This window comes from Ambystoma mexicanum, chromosome 2q, assembly GCF_040938575.1.
Source record: "Ambystoma mexicanum isolate Mex_15411 chromosome 2q, UKY_AmexF1_1, whole genome shotgun sequence".
NCBI lineage: Eukaryota > Metazoa > Chordata > Amphibia > Caudata > Ambystomatidae > Ambystoma > Ambystoma mexicanum.
Window position 1 is genome coordinate 568,159,069 of NC_090924.1, and position 22,060 is coordinate 568,181,128.

The window sequence follows — 22,060 nt, forward strand, 5'->3', positions numbered from 1 at the left end:
AGGGTGCGGTTTGTAACATAGCTTTCACAATATGACTGCAATGGAATGTCTTACGGAGTTTAAAATGCATAATTACAATTGCGCTCCACTGCATTCATCGGGCTGTATTTGTCCAGTTCAAAACATAAACACTCATGTCATTGCATACCATTGACCAGCTGTCTGATGTAAACTGAATTTGTAGTATTTTTTCCCCAAAAAAGATGTGGTTAGAAATTTCAAGTTGGTCGGTGAAGGTAAAAACAGTCTTATTTGCCGAAGACAGACCTTTTTATAGCCAGTCCAAGCCAGAGGTGAGTATTGAAATGCATCTGTCAGTATTCCAAAGGAATACCACTAGCGGTATTACGAGTCAGCTTTTAATGATATGGGAATTTTTACCACTTCCCAAGCAGTGGAGGTAAACATTGTAATTCATCTCTTTATTTTTGCATTTTGAAAGGAGGGGAGGTGCAAGTACTTCTCATTTATGTCAAAAATGGGACATGGGAGGGGGTGAGAATGTCGGCATCTCAGATGCTCAAACTTTCGCCACATTTTCTATGTGATGTTTACAAGGGCCTGACATTATCCTTTATGTATTAAAAATGTACAGTTGTATGTAGAACTAATGTCCATTATCCATTTCCCAGTATTAACATGTAAACATGCAACAAGTGGTGTTTCGGAACACCATTGCCATCACTCACGCTGCTGCAATAACTGAATTATACATATTTTCAGCGATACCACCAGTTCAGGTGGTATTTACCTCTGCCCATGCTCCTGAACACAAATCTGCCCAACTCGTAACGAGCCCCGTGCTAACCGTTTTCAATTTAATTCTGACGTGTATTCTGCCCAGTACTTCTCAATACAAAGGATGGTTATGTTTACACCACATTAACCACTGAATACGACAGCATACACATTAACATAGATATTCCATATTGTGTTTATTTTTGTGAATGTGGAAATCATACATGATGCTGAATTAAACACAGTGTAAGCATACATTCTTGTGTTCAAACAGCTATGAGTAAGCAAAGAAAATGGCGGTAGAAGCTATCCAGTACATCACAACCACAGTGTTTTGACCAACATTCCAAGATCAGTTTGCTAAAGGGTAATGTTATAAATACATTAAATTAAATGTGATCTTGTTTCCCTGTTCTCTTGCTTTTATAATTCTAACATTTTGGGTGCATGTCCATCAGAGACTACAGATCCGAGTATGCAGTGGGCTAGGAGCACAAACGTGTTGTACAAACATCCAAAACTATACACAACTGCATGAATAGCAAATAATTATGTCTGGGTGCGTATCTGGAAGAGATGCCAAATATGAACATGCACTGCATTAAAAAGCACACATTAAGAGCTCACAACTCACTGTGGGCATGCACAAAATCTGGCAGTGACTGCATAACCCAGTGCGCTTTCTCTCTCTCTCGCTCTCTCTCTATTTCTCTCTCTCGAATCAGAAATGGCCTACCCATGCATATTGTACTCTACTTTAACAGGAATCCTCACCTTACTGTTTTCCATCTCTACCCCAGAGCCTGATGGTTGTGATCGATTAGTCCTGATGTTAGCTTCATAGCATGCCCCTAAAAGGAGATTGCATTGAGATGCTAAACTTTCCTTTGTCATCTTGTTGAATTAGCTGACCAATAAATGTTCATAGAGTCGTTAAAGAAAAAGAGAGAATGCGGTCCGTTCTAGCACAATGTACTGTGTGCAAAACTACAATTCTCCCCATTAAATACATGTCCAACTGCTTGGTAATACTCTCCTCTGTATGGACTGTTGCATTGGTTTGGCAGACGTTTGTTGATGGTGTTACAGCAATTTAGAAGCCCTTGTTGGATCAGCCAAGTGATGTACCACACAACATAAAGCTACTGCAGCATCTCGCTCATCACTGCAGTGATGGCCAATGCATATCAGGGAGATCAGTAAAAGCAGTAACAGTCATAATTACACTATGATACCAGTGGACTTCATAATGAATAACTGTACAGTCGTCCCAACAAGATAGACATAAAAAGGAGTCACATGTTATAGAGGGGAGGCAACTGGCTGCATGGGAATGAATGCATTGGCTGGATCCTTACCTGATTGAGAACTGTATAGAGATGATTATACTTGGTGCCATACTTAAATAACTCGAGCGGAGGGAAGCACTACTTATTAATATACAATTGAACATGTTAGTTTCTGTATGTGTGATTTCTGGTGCTCCAGGTCGGTCAATACCCCTGCCTAAGGGGATCTAGCAAAATGAGAGAAATGGCTGTTGCTTGAAATGAATCAAGGAAATACCTGGGCACTCTTCTGGGGAAAACTCAAATAATATATTATGTGGTTTAATAGTTTCAACTGTGATCTTAAAAAGAAAACACCAATTCAGAAATATCTGAAAAAGAAATTTGTATTGATACACAGCTGTGCTTCAATTTAGATTCAAACAATTAATCTAATACATAAAGGGGGTTAACTTGACACCTCCTATACACGTTCACAAAAATGCAAACTTGTTATTCAATTTGACAGGTTGATTTCATGTATCAGAACATCAATTTCATAAGAGACAAGAAAAAGTTTAGCAGGAATTTTCCACTTTGTTTTAACAATAGTGTGCTATTACATATGATTCCTGTAATCACTATGCATTTCGGGAGTAAGTATCTCCCTTCATCAGGTGAACAACTCTCTGTTATCCTATAATGAAATAATAAAGTTTTAGTTTTCTGAATCAATTTGTTAGGTAATAAGTCTTATATGTAATTAAAGTATATCACTTTATGATGTACGGACCGTCTTGAGGATTTAAACTTCTTGAGAAAACCTGAGCTAATACTGCTACTATATTTGAACATTAAGTTTAGAGAAACTATTAAAAGATGTAATATAGAGAACCAAAAGAGGGCTTATCACATTATCACTCAGTGTTTTATATGGCATCCAATGTCTATCAAGATAGAGGAAATTAATCATGTACTCACTGTTGTGCTTTCACAAAATACAATGAAAAAGTGTCAAGTATGTCCCTGCAAGTGAAAATAATTGAACAACACTAGTTAGATTGATAGACGTTTGCTCATACATCAAATTGGATCAATTTGATGAAGGGTAAACTCACTGACTAAATCGCTGTATTCATGCATTTACATTCCATAGGCAAATACCAGTAATTACAAGTGCTCGTCTGTAAATGACCAGAATTCTGTACAAATAATGCGTAACCTCCTCGCCTGAGCACAATGTGCAGGTCATGACCCCATTCATAACCCCATCAATGGAATTCTTAGCTAATTTACTTGTGAAGCCAGGAACTGGATGGAAAGCAGTTCGCTAGCGGACTCCCGACCTGCTACCGGGTTTCATATTGTGCATCCGGTCAAGTGAGCCTGTCAGCGATCGTGAGTATGCGTCGTGATGCGGCTACCATTTAGACTTCATCAATTCTGTTCTATGTAGTGTACCATCCGACATCTTTGAACTACTGTGCTTCGGTGCAGATTACGAGTCATGTGATTAGCAGCAATTAATACTGCTCAGACCTTTGCGATACATTGGAAAGTAACAGCCATCTCTGTGTGCTGTGATATGGGGACATATAGAACTGGAGGGTAACCCTAAAGTGGCAAGGAATATGGGTATTGCTATACAAATGTAATGAAAAGGGTCTTGCCCTGTGGATTTGCAAAATGCATCATGTTTGCATGTTTCTCAATTGGATATTTTTATATATGGAACTTCAATTCCAAAAGCCCTTCCTTGGAGATTTCAATTACAGGAAGTACACAATACGATTCAATCCATTTACTGATTTTTATCAAACAATTGTATTTCTTGCTTTTTCTTATTTTCTCATAAGTTCATTTATTTTTCTCTGCATCCCTAAAGTTGATGCTTTTGGTACTTTTTAATGCAGAGTAAAGAGGGTACAACAACATAGAATGTTGGCGTGCCATAGAGCATGTGTGTGAAATGCTTTTGAAAGGAAATAGTGAAAAATGAAAACAATAATAGTAACAAATCTTGAAAGCACAAAGAAACAAATATTGGTGCAATTAGACTTTAGCACAATTCATTGTTGTCTGGTTGCCTAGATGTCCATGTTCATCTCGGTCTGGTCTGAAGGAATCAGCGCTGCCTGTGATCCCACGGCAGCACTGATTCCCTCAGACCAGACCCATGCACACCATGTACACCAATCCAAAGGCCCCGTCGAAGGGGCATGCATCATCAACCGAAAAGTCCATAGTCCAACTAGAACCCTTTACTACTCCACTGAGTTCCACACTCTCCATAGTGATGTAGACTAACGATTGGCCAATATAGACTTCTGAAGAAAGAGACATACTAATTGTGCTAATCTCTAATTGCATCAATATTTTTGTCGTGCTTTCAAGAATTGTTACTATTATTGTTTTCATTTTTCACTATTTCTTTTTTTATTAGTGCTTTAGTTTATTACAAACTTTTCACTTGTGTTAGTTTATTACAAACTGTTTACTTGTTTTCCAAACATCATACATTTCCCATCTCAAGAAAGTAAAATTAAGTATTTCTACCTTACATACCATCCTTTCCTTGAGCTGTTTTTTTCTCACAGTTAACTAAGACTGGAGGTCACTTCAAGGAACTATACCAGAGCAAAAATAATTCTCTGCTTTTGCCCCCCCATATTGCAACTCCCACCATTTCTGAGCCTCTAGACCAGCCCTTTCATACATTTGGTCATAAAGGTAGATTGATCTTACATCCTTCAAATTTGGGCAGAAAAGAGTTAAAGTTTCAGAGATTCCTTTTCAGAACTACAGAGAAAACATATATCATTGACTTGTTCTCTACCATATCTCACTAGAGTGGTTCCATTATGGAGGACATTCAGCCTGAATCTTAAGAACCGATCTTGCTGTTTGTTGTTAAGGAATTTGGCGGGATAGCCTGGAGTGACATTTAGTTGTCCATAGTTTATTTTGGAAAGAGTGTGCTTAGTTGACATGGCTCTCTTCTCTTCCGTTTCACGCCAAGCATCTGCCCATAAGATTCTTTAAGATTGTAATTGATTTTCGCATAATGTTTCAATTATTATCCACAGGTTCTGCATAATGTGCATTGCCTCTTTGACTAATTTAATTACCAGTCATTCGTATCTGAGCTTTCCGTCTTGATCACTTCAAATTGTGGAGGACAGTTTGACAGATCTGCTTTCCTAAATAAAGATAGCGCATTCCAAGCTACTTTTGCATAAAGTGACAATAGCCCCAATTCATGTCGGATTACTGCGACCAGGATTGCTTTTGGGAGAGGTAATATACGTTTCCAAAAGAAACCTTCCAAGTAGTCTCACATTTCCCATCCTAGAGTGAGACAAGCCTCTGCATCATATGTGAGCACTGGTGACACCATTTGGATATAAAAAGTTATTATTGGTTGAAGGGAGAATTTCCCATACCTTTGATTGAGTTCCATACCCTGGACAGTTAGATATTTAACTTTCCTCTTTAAGCAGTCAATCCAGACATTGTCTCCATTTGCGTCACTTGACATAGTTGGGAGATAGTTTACCTCATTAGATGACCCTTAGCGTTTCCCTCCTATGTGCCACGTTTATTTTTTTTCTTGTTTCCTTTGGCTGTATCAAACACCATTACTTCCGATTTAGAAGCATTTATTTTCAGGCCATTTTTCTCCACATATTTCTCTAACATAGTTAGTTTCCTCTGCAGTCCAATCCAAAAGTACTAAGTCGTCCACATGTAGTAACCAACCAACTGCAATTCCATTGATCTTAGGTGGAAATGTTGTTTTTTCTTCCAAGTTCTTTTTCAGATCTTCAATAGAGAAGTTAAAAAGAGTAGACACAAGGGGACATCCTTGTTTTAAGCCTTTTAGCAGTATCTATTTTGCTTGTTAGGTTCCCCTGCTGGTCAAGCTTGATTCGCATAATCGTTTTGGAATAGAAATCTTTGATAGCAGTCTGTTAGTCCTTCGGGCATCCTTTTGATTTTAACTTGTGCAATAGTAGATCACGATTGATACTATCAAAAACTTGTTCTATGTCTATACAAGCCATATACATTTTCCTTTTGTTATTGACAGCTCGCAGTTCAAGGAGAATAATTGACAGCAGATTTAGGTTGTACCCTACCTCTTTTACGAAGCCAGCCTGTCTATTATCAAAAACTTCTTGTTAATAGGATCCAATCATTCAGACGCTCTAGAAGAATCATTGCAAACATTTTCCCCAAAACATCAAGAAGAGCAATTGGTCTAAAGTTCATTGGTAACAAGTGGATCCCTTTTTTAAATATTACAACCACTATTGCTGCTTTACACGATTTGGGTATATTTCCTTTTTGCATTATTCTACTGCAAAGAATTTGGCAAAAATGTGCCCATTGTTCCGGGGCTGCTTTCAAGATGACGTTGGAGATGCCGTCCATCCCAGGTGCTCATGATTTACTTGCTTTCTTTATTAATGTTAGGATTTCTTCCCTTTCAAATTCAATATTCCATCTTTGGACTGGTGGCTCATCTCGATGGGTAGATATATGTTTGTTTACTTTAAACAGATTCCCGAAATGCTGTGCCCATACTTCTTCTGGTATTGGATTTGATAGAAATGGGCAAACTGTTTTTCCTCTGTCATTCAGGAGTTGCCATAGAGAGTTGCTGTTATTTTGGTTAGGAACCTTTAGCATTGTTTCTGCATCTCTTTCAAGGATACTAGCTTTGTGTTGTTTTAGCCAATTCTTATGTTTATTGGCTAACACCAGAGTTTGAAACTGTTGGAGGTCCTTTCAGAGGTGCTTATTTTGCAAGGCTACCTCCTAGTCATAAACATGGTTTGTTTTGTGAAAAGGTTTGGAATTTTTCAGGTTGGATTCTTTGAATGATGGCAGCGTTTTCCCGTATTACACCCCTTCTGATTCACAATTTTGCCATGTGAGTAGATCTTTTATTATTGTGGGAATATCCTTAGGGAGCAAGCACTGTCTATTAAGGCTTCCTTCCAATTCCACACGCTGGTTCCATCATTGGGGGACTCTTTGGATCATGCCTGAGATCGTCTATATTAAAGGGTCATGGTCACTATGCGGTATCGCTTTTAAAGTTAGATGATGTGGGGTAGCAGGTTTCAGAGGCAAAAAAAAAAAAACTAGCGTTGCTTTCTGCGTTCCGATTGACCAAGTGGATGCCGCGGGTATATCGCCCTTGTTTTTTCCATTAAGTAAATTGATACCTCTCAGCCCCTTCTCGTCCAACCATTCACGAATGCGCCAATTCTTTGGCACCTTGCTCTAACTACCCCCTGTCCATCTAACTGCAAATCATTAGATATATATTGGAGTGGTCCAGGTATCATATGGTCAATCCAATCTGTCACTAGGTCTATGAAGGTCGGTCCCTCCTGAACTTCCGAATTCCAGTATAGATTAAATAAAAGGAGGCAATCATTTTCTTCCCATGTTTTTCCCTTCATCCACATGAGTAGAATCTGTATATATGGATTTGGATTAACATTCTGAAGAACAGTTAGGTTACATCTATTACTCAACAGCACTAATAAACCAGAGGATGCTCTACCAGACTTACCTCCTTTGGCCGGATTTATATACACTCAATAGCCTTCAAAGATCAGTGTTTATTTTAACCAAGATTCCTGGTCACATATTATGTCTAGTATCTCTTGGGCCAGATCATGGAACAAATGCATGTAACTTCCAGCTCCCAATTTCCAATCCTCTCAACTTTCCTAGATTTTGGCTCTTCTCCAAAGATCTTGCAGCTAGGGCTGCTGTCAGCCAACTCCATGATTGCTGATCTTGCAATGGCACAATTTTCATTTGATCATCGGTTGTTCTGCTCTTGGGACTGGTCTCCTTCTGTCTTCCTCGAACAGTAATTTTGATCTGGTTTGGAGCAAATTTTCCTTTGTATGACAGCGATGGAAGCAGATTATCTATTGTGCTCTACTTTTCAAAAATCTGATGGTTCTCTGCTGAGAAGGTCATCCTTTGAAGATTTGAATCTGTTTTTGTTGAGATGGTCTTCTCTGGCATATACTTCATGAATACCTGACATTTGGAACAGGAGATGTATACTGGAGAGGTGGCTAGAGGTGGTATGAGCAGCAGAAAAGTGAAATAAAATAGGGAGGAGGTTAGAGGAGTGATAAGTTGGAAGGAGGTGAAAAGCCTGGAGGAAGATAATATAGAGGAAAATGGAGTAGATGGAGAGGCAGAGGAAGAGAAAAAATAGTAGAGAGGTGATTGGAGGTGAACAGAAGAGAAGGGACAGGCATGATTACAGATTATAAAAATACAGGCAAGGGGGTGTGAATATTTCTGTAATAATGTGCTTTATTAAGAGCATTGATTTTGCAGCTTGTCCAGAACAGGGCAGCACCACAGCCATGATTATAATATGACACAGGAGAAGCCACACATGTTTGGCACACATTATACAAGAACAGAAGGCTGTGCAGCTGTGAAGCGAGACCTTGTTGGGAACATAGCCAAGCCCAGTGATGTATAAGTAATGAATCTTCTTCTGCACCTCTTTTATCACTACAGTCTTTCTTGTCATTTTCCACTCTTGTGGACCTCAACACTCTGCTCTTTTAATTCATGCTCATCCTACAGCTTCCTCTTCTGACCCTCTCCCTTCTTCTCTTATTTTCCAAAGTATAACCCCATCCCCGTCCTTATCTTACTTCCCTCATTAACTCTTCTTTTCTACACTTCTTCTTCCAGTTCGTAAAAACCATCGGTACTTTGCAAATGCTAATAAAAACAATTTAAAATAAATTAAAAACCTTCTCTTGATCCATCTTTCCCTGCTAACTTTCGGCCTATTTCTCTCTTACCTTTTCTCGCTAAAATTCTTCAATGGGCTGCCTATTCCCAGGTAACCGGTTATCTGAGTCTTCACTCTCTTCTTCCCCCCTTGAAGTCTGGCTTTCGTTTGTCTCACTCCGCTTCTTTATTTTTCTAATTCCCTACTCACAGCTCATCACTGAAAGCTTTCTTCTATACTTATTCTTCTCGACTTATCTGCAGCTTTTGAGACTGTAGATCATTCCCTCCTTAGCTTCTCTGTTTCCACCCTGGGTCTTTCTGCGTCTGTTCTTAATTGGTTACATTCTTATCTTTCACAACATACTTACTCTGTTTCCTGGGCTGGACATTCTTCTTCCTCGTTTCCTCTTCTTTATGGTGTCCCCTAGGGTTCAGTGTTGGGTCCTCTTCTTTTCTCTCTCTACACTGCTCCCCTTGCTACTATTATCTCTTCTTTTAACCTATCTTTTCACATTTACGCTGATGATAGACAGATCTTTCTTTATTTTTCTTCCTTTGACTCTGTTCTACACTCCACTGATTCAAACTGTCTTGTAGCTGTCCAGAATTGCATGTCTTCTTACTTCCTACATTTAAATCCCTCAAACACTGAGGTTCTGTTCTTTCCCACGCTACTATTTCTCCCACCCCTTTTCCCCTCCTCTTTCCTTTCCTCCATCTATTCTTTCCTTTTCTCTTTCAGCTCGCAATCTGGGAGTCATCTTTGATTCTTCTCTTTCTTTTTCCCTCCAATTATGATTCTTCTGTTTGTCTTCTTTTTTCTCTTCTTCCCCGTTCCTCTATCACTTCTTCTTTACTCTCAATCTCATTACTTTCCTTTGAATCCCATCTTTTGTATCATTTTCTCTCGATTGTTTTTAAATGTACTCATGGCCTGGCCCCCCTCTGTCTCTCCTCTTTACTTTTGTTCTATGTTCCCTCACACTCTTTGCAAACCCAGAACCTATTTCTTTTGACTGTTACTAAACCACCTTGTGCCTCATCTCATTTTTATTCTTTTTCTCTTTTAGCTTCCAAGCATTAGAATGCCATGCCCCTTTCACTTCGTTCTTCTTCTTAAATTTTCCAAACGAATTTTAAACTTTATCTTCATGTTGTTTCACTAGTTTCTTAAAAGTAAAAACAAAATGCGTTTTCTTTCCCCGTTCATGTACATTTGTATTCATCTGTTTCATTTATGATTGTACTGTTTCTTTGATTCTTCTATTGTACAGCGCCTTTGGCGAAAGTCGCTCTATGCATTTAAAAAATACAAATACAAATACTATATTCAATTCAATATTAGCTTTATTTTGGCTGGGCACCATACAAGCTGATAAAATCACATTTCATAAAATGTTGTGTAAAAAAGAGAACAAAGTAATTAGGAGAGGTCTCAATTGCTCAATACATCATGAACGCTTTCTCTCATCACAATTCAGGGTTGAGGAGTTCCACGGATCAACATTTCTAGAACTGTGAAATACATCCAGCTGATCTCTAACAGTTTTTGAGAAAACTCTCCCCTTGTTTCAATGTGACAAATAAGAAAATAGATAATACATCAAAAATATTGCATACTTTCATGGCAATGAGAGCCCCTCTCGTGGAATTAGGCACCTGCGAGATTGATAGTGGCTTCAACCATCTGACTCTCCGTTTCTTCTCCAAGGGGCAAAAGAAGTCAAAATGCACTTTGACTACTGTGGGACATACTGGACAATATTCCCCATTGTCTTGTACATTTTCGCAAGCGGGAGGATACCCAGTCAAAGTGTTGTGATATATATATGCAAGATTGTATTTCACCTGAAAATGGAGTGGGTATCCCCTGGGACATCAATTACCAGGAAGTGACTGTTTACATATTATGAAGCGATCCACTCTGTGTGTCAACAATGTCACATGGTCAGGAAATGGAATTGTAAAAGTAGGAGATGTGGCAATTTGTCACTCAGCGTTCTGAAGGCAGTGCAAAGTCTTTTGACAGTTTTTTCACTATTGGAGGAGGATTTGCTGTCGTGTGTTTCAGCAACAGTTTAAAAGCATTGTAATATCGCAGAGCAAAAAGTGGACAGAGTGATCATTTGTGGTCCGTTGTGGACCGGCTGAGGAATAGCATCTCTGAGGAAAATCTCCCTTCTCAACAACAACATCTTGCATTTTCTCATCGGTAAGCGAAAAAACGAAAAAGCTGCATGCTTGTGAGTTTGCTTCTGTTTTTTAGAAACCTACCGAAAACTGTTGTCAGCACCTGACTAATTGGCGAAACTTTGTTACATTGTATCTTCTGCCAGTAATAATTGAGTGTGCTTGCATTGTGCTTGACCATAAACATTAAGTGCCCGATTCATGGAATTACGCAAAGAAATTGCGCAATGGCTGCTCACCGAAAGGCCATTGCGCAAGCCTTGGTGATTAAGAAAATCGGCGGGAAAGTCGTATTCATGGATTTATTCGCACAAAGTAACCATATTCGCAAGTCCCGGCTGGAACACCCCAATACGCCCAAACTCAAAACAGGAAACTGCTAGCTCAGCTACCTTTGCGCAGTCCCTCAGGCGCAAAAACCCACACCCTTCAAACAGTGCGTGGGGTCCCTCGTAAGCTGGCCTCCGACTCAGGGAGCATGAGCTGGATCCCCGTAACTGTATCCGGCACCCCGAGAACATGTGTATGAAAAATCAGAACTTGGTAATAATTCAGGAAAGGTGCGTGCAAACCAATGTAAAACGTTCCTGCACCCCGTGACACAGCGTACGTGCACCTATATCTTACATCGGAACCCTAATTGAGTACACGCACCCCAAAATACAACATGCAATCCCACCTGCATGCTGAAAATCCTACCCGCAAGTGTACTTACGCCAACCTTCGGGTGGATGATCCTATGATATGATATGATATTTGGTTTATATCGCGCTCATACATAAGTGTTTCAGAACGTGACCAAGAAAAGGGAGGGGAGCGCGAGAGAACAAAAATCTGATCTTACTAGGCCCAGTGACATTAAGAATGCGCAAGTGCATGGAAAAGGGAAATGGGGTAAAGTGCGTGGAGGGAGAGAAGTGAAAAGTGCGGATAGAGGAGAGAACAGAATAAATAATAAATGGGATAAATAAATAAATGCAGAAAAAAGGTAGTGCAGCCAGACACGTGGCAAGTGCATGATTAGTCAGCTAGGGTATATCTGATAATTGCAGAGGAAGACTGGGGGACTATATGGGTACAGATACAGATCGCAGTGCCAAGGGAGGCCCAAAGGCAGTGAAGGAGGGAGGCAGGGCGTGCAGGTATCTGGGCCCGAAGGACAGATGGTGGCCAAGTGCACAGTACTGAGAGAGAGAGAAACAGATCAGCAGGAGAGAGGAGAGGCAAAGGCAGAAGCGAAGAGGAAGGTCTTGAGGTGCCTCCGGAACCGGAGATGGTTCTCCTCAAGTGAAGGACTTGCATGGACATTTCCCAGCCGAGACGTTGTGCGATCGATTAATTAATACCTCTCTTGCCGTGCAATAGTGGGCATGCAAGGGACTGCCTGCAGGCTGTCCCTCGGAGCGCCCCCTTCTTCGCAAGGTATTCCCCAAAGTCCTGCACATTCGATTCCATCAATCAAAAAAAGAGTTGTGTGCACAGATTGGGCGCAAGTAGCCTATTTTCTGTGCAATAAATTCTATGAATCAGCCCCTAAATGCACTCTGGGTGAGCAAGAGACAGCGGTTGTAGCTGTCTGTTACAATTGCTTTACTCACCAGATTAGAGGCATGACGGCGACCATTGGCAGACCTTACTGAATAAGGAGAGTAGGAGTGAACCTACTGTGCTTAATAAAAAGACACTAATCACCCAATCATTTGAATGGTGGTATTACATTAAATTAACACATTTATTCTATTATCCTATTACCCACTCATAACGTATTAGTAGGACTAGTGTCAAGTGTTGTTCTGATTGGGTGATGACATGTTGCTTAGGGCTGAGAAGCCAAGCAGGAATATCATAATTGAACCCTAATTGTACTCCGTTGACCAGCATGAAACACATTGTTTCTAGAAAATGAAGCAATGATTGCCGACGAAGAACGCATTGGTCATACCGAGGGGGAAATGATTGCTGAAACATGTAAGACTTGCATCACTGTCAGTGTCAAACCTAAACATGGTGCTCAGTTTGTAGAACTGTATGACAATATTAGAGATGAGGTGATAACACATTCTATATGTCTGATTATATATAATCAAACTGGAAAAGTTGGGGCCATAAACCATGCCTCCTCATGATAGCAATCTCATTTGTGTGGTTTACGTGGCCTCACAATCGTCACTGATTACTCCTTTCATTGTGGTTAGAGAGGCAAAGGATGAAGAAGGCTATAATACACATAGTTCTAAAACATTCTGCACAATTGCATAAAGAAGCAGAAAAAGGCATGTTTATTTAGGTTGAAGGGGAAATGGTGCCTGTATATCCTTCCTTAAGTGGTATCTCAGAAATCATAATGGAGGATGAAAGGGATGGTGGTGCGGGGGGAAGATGGGATACCAGGTGGCCCAGGTAATTATGGAACTGTACCTGTAAATAATCTGGGGGGAAAAAGGGAAAGAAATCAAAAAATATAAAATCTGAAAGGAATAAGGGGGCATCTTCGCACAAGTTTTTGTGTAATTTAACAATTATGGAAGCACTAAATCATCCACCGCCACACTCCTGAAACAAGACTCTCTCCAGACTTGCAGTAATTAAAAATGTAAATACTGGGCTAGTTGAGAACGATCATTGTGTATTGGAATCCTCAGATACAGAGAAGGATTTTGGGGTTATTGATGAAAGGATGAATGTTAACGTGGAAATTGTTGGGCCCACCAGTGATGTTCTACTTGTGAAGAAATTACATTGTAAGGTTGATCCAGCGGTCAGAAACAGGGCGTCACAGGTGTAATAAACATAATAGAGTGAGGGCCTCACATGTCTATAAATGTCCCCTCTGGTCAATATCCTTTGGGTGACAGGTCAGAAATGTCAAAATCCATGGGCCCTGTCCTAGATATAGGTGGGCACTGCACCCCTAGCAATGTGGATTCAGATGTGATGATGGTTACACAGCAAAAGGACATCTGTCAGGTTGTAAAGCATGTGTTAGGTAAATTGTATTGTCCCGATGCGGGGAAACATGCACAGTCTAGGGGTACTAACGTCAACAGTCTCTGACCATGGTTCTCAGGGACAGGCAAGCAGAGACATTGGGCCTCATTACAAGTTGGGCGTAAAGGGATACCGGGCACCGGTAAGGACACCGGTGCCGGTAATCCCTTTGCGCCCTATTCGGAGTTCCCTTAGCGGGTCCCTTCCTTAACGCCTGGTTTTACCAGAAGTTATGGACGGGACCCGTTAAGGGACATTAGAGCTAATAACAGTACCACAATTTGCGGTACCGTTATTAGCGCCTTCCCCCTTCCCATTGAGCCCTATGGGGGCTCAAATGGGAATGGGGAATGGCTTTTTCAATGGGGCTTACCGGTCCCGCAAAGGTCGGAATAGACCGATAAGTCCCCATTGAACCAGGGCGGACTCGGTACCGGTATTGGAGGTAGTTATGGCGCAAATAGCGCCATGATTACCTCCATACTCGGAATGATCCCATTGGGTTGGGGAATGAGCTGGGAAGCCACAACATCCTCCCAATAAAAGGAAGTAATGAGAAATCTCCCTTTAGCATATTGAGGAATGCATGGAGGGTCGATTGTGACCCGAATAGTTTGAAAAACTGTGAGAGAAGGCCCTTGGTCAAGCCCCTGCCCTACCCTGCAATGGATAAGTATAAAGGACCTCTTAAAGATTACAGATTGTGTATTACGAGTACTTTGGGGAAAGAGATCCCAGTGTGTTTGAACTGATCAAATAGGTTGCTAACTTTGTCTGGGTTCTATTGTTTAAAAGCATTATCCTCACCAGACATTACCGGGTGGAATTTGTGGATAGGACAAACAAGGAGAAGTACATTTTACACTTTGGTTCAAAACATTGTTAGGGATCTGGTATTATCAGAAAGGCATAATCTGCTACGTTTAGGATTTCTGATAGAAGATAGGAGGAAGATTTAAAGGGAATTATGGGGACGACAATGTCTAATTACCTCTGAGTCATATTGAAGACAAATCAGGGTGCAAGGGGAGCCAGAAGCAGGAAAGAGTGCAACAGCCTTTTTTGCAGTATTGACCTGATGAAGATTGTCTCTTGGAATACACGTGGAAGAGTACATCTTACTCCAAATATAGAAGCTTTAGATCTCTTAAAACAATGTAATTGTATACTTCTGCAAGAGACATTTATTTATTGGGTATTTATAATGCGCCTATTTACAATGTGTTTCGAGGTGCATCAGACATGGTTAACTGCACCAGTGCAGGATGGTTATATACTATTTGCTCAGGGTGCTAGGCCAAGCACTGGAGGGTGCCCGTCCGGGGGTGTAATAATGGCAATCTGTTCTGTGCAGGGCCGACTGCGAGAAAAGTTTTTAATCATTTGGGGCTATTGCTGTTGAGTTATCAGGGACCGGGGACTTTCCTGCTTGGCTGCTAATTAATGTATTTTAGCGCAAAGGCCTTGCACCTTTAGATAACTTACTGCAAGGTACAACAAGCAACAAGGTGACGTAGCTTTGGGCTCCATAATATTGGCTGGAGAGCTAAATACTACTTCTGTAGAACCTGAATATGGGGAGGAGGATTGGGCGGTAACCTCTGACATGGTTCCATCACGGCATAAAGCACAGGCCGGTAGACAATGGTGTGCAGCGTTGGCTTCTTTAGGCCTACAAATGATTACAAATGCTTAATAGGAAGGTTAGAGGTGATCTTATCAGGCAGCCAACATGGAATCGAGGAATGAGTTAGTCCACAACAGACTATGGGCCTCATTCCAAGTTTGGCAGTAGCCTTGCCGGTAAAACCGGCAGGCTACCACCAAACTTAGGATTTTTTCCGGCACCCGCGAATGGGCAATTAACGGGTCATTATGGCCCTTGCCGACCCGGTAATTGCCCATTCGCGGGCGCCGGAAAATAATGCTCCCCATTCCCATTGAGCCCCGAAGGGTGAGGTTGGATGCCGGATGGTGCAGGTGCACCTGACATGCTTGCTCACGGGTGCCGGTACGACTGCCAGGTCAGTCCTAGCAGGTGGGAAGGCACCAATGAGCAGAACTCGTAGTTTGCCGGTCCGGTAACAACAGTACCGGCAAGCTTACCGGTACCATTGTTACCGGACCAGCAAACTTAAAATGAGGCCCCACGTTTTTGTGGACGATTAACTATGCCACTTATTTGTAGGTATGAGTAGGTATGAGTATAAAAAATATGTGGAGTGTCCATTCTAAGCTGAGGGTTGAATTTGGGGTATCTTTCGGTACTGTAACTACAAATTGGTTTAACAGATCTGAAAGTGAATGCAGCAAAGAATAGAATGTCTTGGTCTTCAAAATTGATTAGTTGCCTAAACTTGCAGAGACTTTCAGAAAGATGACATATGAATGGAAGTTGTCCACATTTAATGTTGATAATATTAATATGCCACTAGTGAACTTGTTGGGTAAAATACAACCACTCAATGTTTGGGGGCATGGGAACGTGAAAAGAAGACTCCAATTTTGATGAAGTCTTAGCTTCAAAGAAAAGAGAGATGCATCGAAATATTAGGGACATTATGTTTTCAGTAACATTTTAGACAAAAAAATTGGAACAGGGGAAGCAGATAAAACTGACTTACAGTAAACTTTGCAAAGGCTATCGAGCAAAGATATTGCAGAAAGATGCTGAGCTGATTCTGGAGCCTTCTGGGAACTAATTAATGCCCAAGAGGAAGAGGCTTCCTCTGCTCAATTAAATGCAGTTTCTGATGTCTTATGTGTTACACATTTTGGAGAACTTTACTCACACCAGGGGGAAACCTCAGTAGGACCTCAAGATGTGTCATACAATTTGGAGGGTGGATGGGAACCCGTAATGGATATCAAATTGGTGGTAGATTTGATCAGGCGTAGTAAGCTCTCCAGAGCCCCAGCTCTAATGGTCAGAACAATAATATTTTGAAGGGTGAATGTTTGTTATGGGCACTTATTCAAACTCTTCTTTTTAAGGGTGTGGTGTTAAATTGTTGATTTCCGGAGTCTTGACGGATGGCTCTGGTAGTACCAATTTTTAAAAGGAGCGCAAGTAACAAAGAATTATAGTCCTATCACTTTGCTTGACGGGGACAGTAAAGTCTTTGTGTCCCTTTTATTAAGAAATTTACAGGAGTGGGCACATTCCACCGGGATATTAAGTAAGCTGTAAACAAGCTATTTGGAAGAACCACTCCACAAATGTAAATGGTTTAGTAGTCAGAGTGAACCAAGAACAAGCTTGGGCTGATAAATTGGGCTTTACTTACGCTGCTTCAATAGACCTGTTGGCAGCCTTTGACAGAGTGGATCAAGGAAGATTATGAGCAAAATTGGCAGGTTGGGGGCTGCCGGCCGGTTTAATGAAATTGATAATTGGGTGCCACACAGGGTAGAGAATTCATGTTCAGTTGAACAATGGCTGAGATTTGTCACAAAGCTCTGAAAAAGGCCTTAGACAGAGTTGTGCTTGGCCTTGTGCCATTTTAATTTATATGTATTCCCTGGATGGCTTATGCTGATGACTTTTTTATTAATTTTTGATAAACCTACAATAGGTCTTGAGCATCTTTTAATTTCTTTCCGTGAATATTCAAAATTAAATGGTCTTATAATCAATCCAGGGAAAACCAGAAAACTAGAATTCTCATAGAAGAAAAAACTGTGTTCACCCAAATGGGATTTGGAAAACATTATTTTGATATGTGCCTCAAGTATAATTATTTGGCATTCCACATAACTGCCCAGCAGGGATTTGCGAATTTGAGTTTAGTTTTAAAGCAGAGAGCTTCTGACTTGACAAATCAATTAATAAAAGTTGAAAGAAAATGTGGCAGTTTTTCAATGAAACCAACCATTAATGTTTATGAAGGTAAAAGCATACCGAAAATGGTACATGGGCTGGAATTGTGGAATAGTGTATCTTTTGGTATGTTAGATAAATTGGAGGCATTGATTTTATGGCAAACCCTGATAATGCTGAATGCTGTCCCACTTGCTGCAGTCCGTTATGAACTAGGCCTATTATCAATTAAGGCACGAGTCCATTGGAGAATATTGGCTTTTCCTCACAGATTAATTACTGCACCCAAGGGCTTGCTGTATTATGATTTAAATGAGTATATGGAAATGCAACTCACCCAAGGAAATTGTCAGTGTCTAATGGGAAGGTTAGGGGTCTACTGTTTCAACCTGTTGAAAGAGATTGACTCTGATATAGAAACTTTTAAAGTTAACCCTGAGGAAGAGAAAGCTGCTTTGCATAATAGGGATTGGATCGCAACAATCGATCAGTTTCACAGCTATCCCTCACTTTCCATTTTCTCTCACGAACATATGGAACTTGGTCTTTTGGCTCCACATCTGCTTTTATTCCCCAACTATTTTTTTAGACAACTTCTTCTGTTTTCACGATGGAATGTGTTGCCTACTGGGGTGGTGCAGTTAAGAAGGAAACTGATCAGTGCTGGAGAAGCCAGTTGCTGATTTTGAGGTTTTGTAATGATAAAACGATTATTGAAACAACTAAACATTTGTTTTTGGAGTGCTCTGCATTGTCATTACAGAGGATGACATATTTTAGGAAAATGTTTTTACTAATTCGGTGGGGATATATGGACAACCTATGGAAAAGTTGCTTAAGCCCAGAGTCGACAGTTGTGGGAATTGCAGTAGCTGCATTTCTTCATTTTCTGAAGTTGCCATATTTGCCATATTTTAAGGATATTGGGGCTCAAGTAGTGTGAGATAAAGCATGCTAATCTCACCATTCTTGGCAGGCTTGAGGAGATTGTCCCAGATGGCAAGTAGGGCTGTCTCAGTGCTGTGACCTGGTCTTAATCCAGACTGGTAGGAATCTAAGGTGTTGTTTTCCTCCAAAAAGCCCTGTGGCTGAGTGGTCATAAATTTCTCCAGGATGTTGGCTGGCTACAAGAGGCCTGCGATAGGATGATAATTAGATAGAGGCGTTCACCAAGGCCTGTATGGGTTTACAGAGGGCATCTGTGTGCTTTTTGGCCAAATAGGCTGGAATGGGGTCATAACTATGATTACTAGGTTTAAGATTAGATATCAATTTCTCAATGCTTTCAGCAGTAACCATCAAAAAGGCAAACTGATGCATAGTTGCTTGATGGTCACAGAGTATATTCTCAGTAGTTACCTCTGTATGAGGGATCATTGCCTGAGCATCACTATTAGACCTGATGAACTCAATTCTTCTGAGGAAAGATATTAAAATTATTGACCATCTTTTGAGATTCTGGTATATTGGCATTCATGCAGATGGGATTGGAAACATGCCTAATGGCCCTAAACACAGCTTTTAGTCGGTTACCTGCAGCATTGGAATGTTTTTGAAGACATGAAGATTTAGTCAATAAGATCTCTTCCGTATATCTCTTCAATGCAAGCTTAACCTTAAGATGGTTTGTATTAGCTCTGGTCTTTTACCATTTGTTCTCAGTTTCCCGATATAATACCTTAAGGATTTCCAATTTTTCATTGTACCATTTGCAGTTTCAACCTTTTTTAAGGGAGCAGAAATGTCACAGTTAGCTTGCAGCTGTGACATCAAGTTTGTATGTAACGCTGCACAAGTGCTTTCAGATTATACTGCTATTAGATTGCCCAATAGCTGGTCATCAGAGATACTGTCAAATCCTTTTTTCAGCGATGACTGGAAGAAGGAAACCCAGTTGACAAACAAAAAGACCAAGTCCCCAAAATCTAAAAACATGAATCAAGCAAAACAGGATCAAGGGTCGCAACCAATTTGGGCACCTAATCTACAAGCTTCAATTCTCTCAGCAGTCACTATAACTTTAGAGCCTTATCTAAAGTTATTTGAGAACTTCAGCGAAAATTACAAGTTTCAAACTAGTTTAATCACATTGATCGACTCTGAGATAATTTATGGCTCACACATTTTTCTGAGAACTCTGAAGGTCCAAATAACAGAGAAAATGGCCTGAGATGATCAAGGAGGTGAAAAGGTAATCAAGTTGAGGCCGAGGAGCCCAACCATCCAGGTAGAACTCTGGTTAAGGCCCAAGTAATGAATTTCCAACAAGCTGATGTGGAACAAAGTGTGAAACTTGATGAATCTATCAGTCTACGAAGATGACGAAACCTCAATTCAGGAGGAATATGTGAGGCTAGATGAGGTAATCTTTCCCCATGAGACAGAGGAACATAGTCCTTCCACTCCAATGGGGCAAAATAGCTGCCCCACCTTCCTAACTCTGTCCAAAAGAAGAAAAAAACAAGACTGAGTAAAGAATCAGATAATGCTCCCATAAAAACCCAAAACTATAATGAACAAATTACTTGGCAAGTCAAATTACGACCGCCTCTTGACATCACCAAAGAAGACAGAAAGGGAAGGATCAAAAAACAATCAAAGGAACCCCAGGAGAACCGACTCCAAGAGTTTCAACAGAGGGTATTACAAATGGGGCCGGCGACAAACCCTCACACTGGAAAGAATTTTTAGAGCTTCTGATGGTCTGATTTTAAACAGGCTGGCCATAATGACCCCTCTGCATCACATAACTAAACTAAGAGTGGTCAACTCAGAGGGCATCAAGATGGTTGACTTTCCAGAAAAAAGAGTAACTGATAAAGTAAATCTATACATGAGCTCTGTGGCCCTGACAGGGTTATTGCTTGTATGAAATAATGAACTGCAAAGTTTGGGTTTCGATTTGAGCAAAACCGTAAGTGAAAGGAAGTATATACACAACGACATTATGAGCCTCATAGACATCTGTACTGCCATCCCCCCTCTACTGAAGGTGGTAACTGTGCTCCACTTCATGGCCACAGGCGCCTACCAAAATACGGTAGGGCAGATGCATGGCATATCACAACCAGTATTCTCACGCACGCTGACCCAGGTGCTTGATGCCCTCCTGAAGCACACAAGTGAACACATAGCCCTGCCACGGACTGCCCAGGAGATCTCCATCACCAAAGTTGGCTTCTATTCACTGGCAGGCATCCCAAGTTGCATCGGGCCATCTACTGTACCCATGTGGAATTGGTGGTCCCACATGTCAATGAAGCAGTCTACCGAAACAGAAAGCAATAACACTCCATCAATGTCCAAATGGTATGTGACTCAAACAAGATAATCACACATTGTTGTGCCCGATATCCTGGATCAACCCATGATTCAATGGTCCTGCGGAACTCAACGATACCACGCTACATGGAGCTACATGCTGGACAACATACATGGCTACTTGGAGAGTAGCAGGGCAAGCACATGGCAGTGTGATGTGGATAGTGATTGGGGGGAGATGCATACTCCAACTGGGTGTGATTGGGGGGGGATGCATACTCCAACTGGGTGTGATTGGGGGGAGAGATGTATACTCCAACTGGGTGTGATTGGGGGGGTGCATACTCCAACTGGGTGTGGCCTGTCGTCTGTAGACTAAATGGACATACAGATGTACGCCAATGTCCACCAAGGCAGCCCACAATGGACCGGACACAAAACCACATGCAAGTTGGAAGCTGCACAACAAAGAAATTAATCCAAAACGCTAAACATGACATATCTATCCACATGCACATTGCACATCATACCATACCCTAAATGACACAAAGCAGCAACATGCAGCCAATAAGCAAAATGGAAATGTGCGCTGAACAACATCACAACAGATATGCGCCCTTGAGTGCATACAAAGGGATCACCTGTAGCCATTGTACTGAATCACACCCGTACACCACTACCGAAGTGCTGCTTCACAGCATGGGGACATCGATTTCAGAATGGCAGTACACTAGCAGTGTGGTACAAACATTGCCCGGGCCCAGGAACACTAATGACCTGTCCTCACCCAGAACATGGCAATAACTGACGGAGGCATGCATGGTGCATGTCCACTTGCAAGGACTAGCTCACCTTCTCACATTGCAGTTACACTGATCGTCTCCATGCATGCTGGGATTCGTGGATGCCAATCACCATGCAAAGTTGATTTGTGTGATATGTACATGTTCCACTTGATGTAAACAGTAACAAATCCCCATTCTTGCACCCATGCATGTGATGC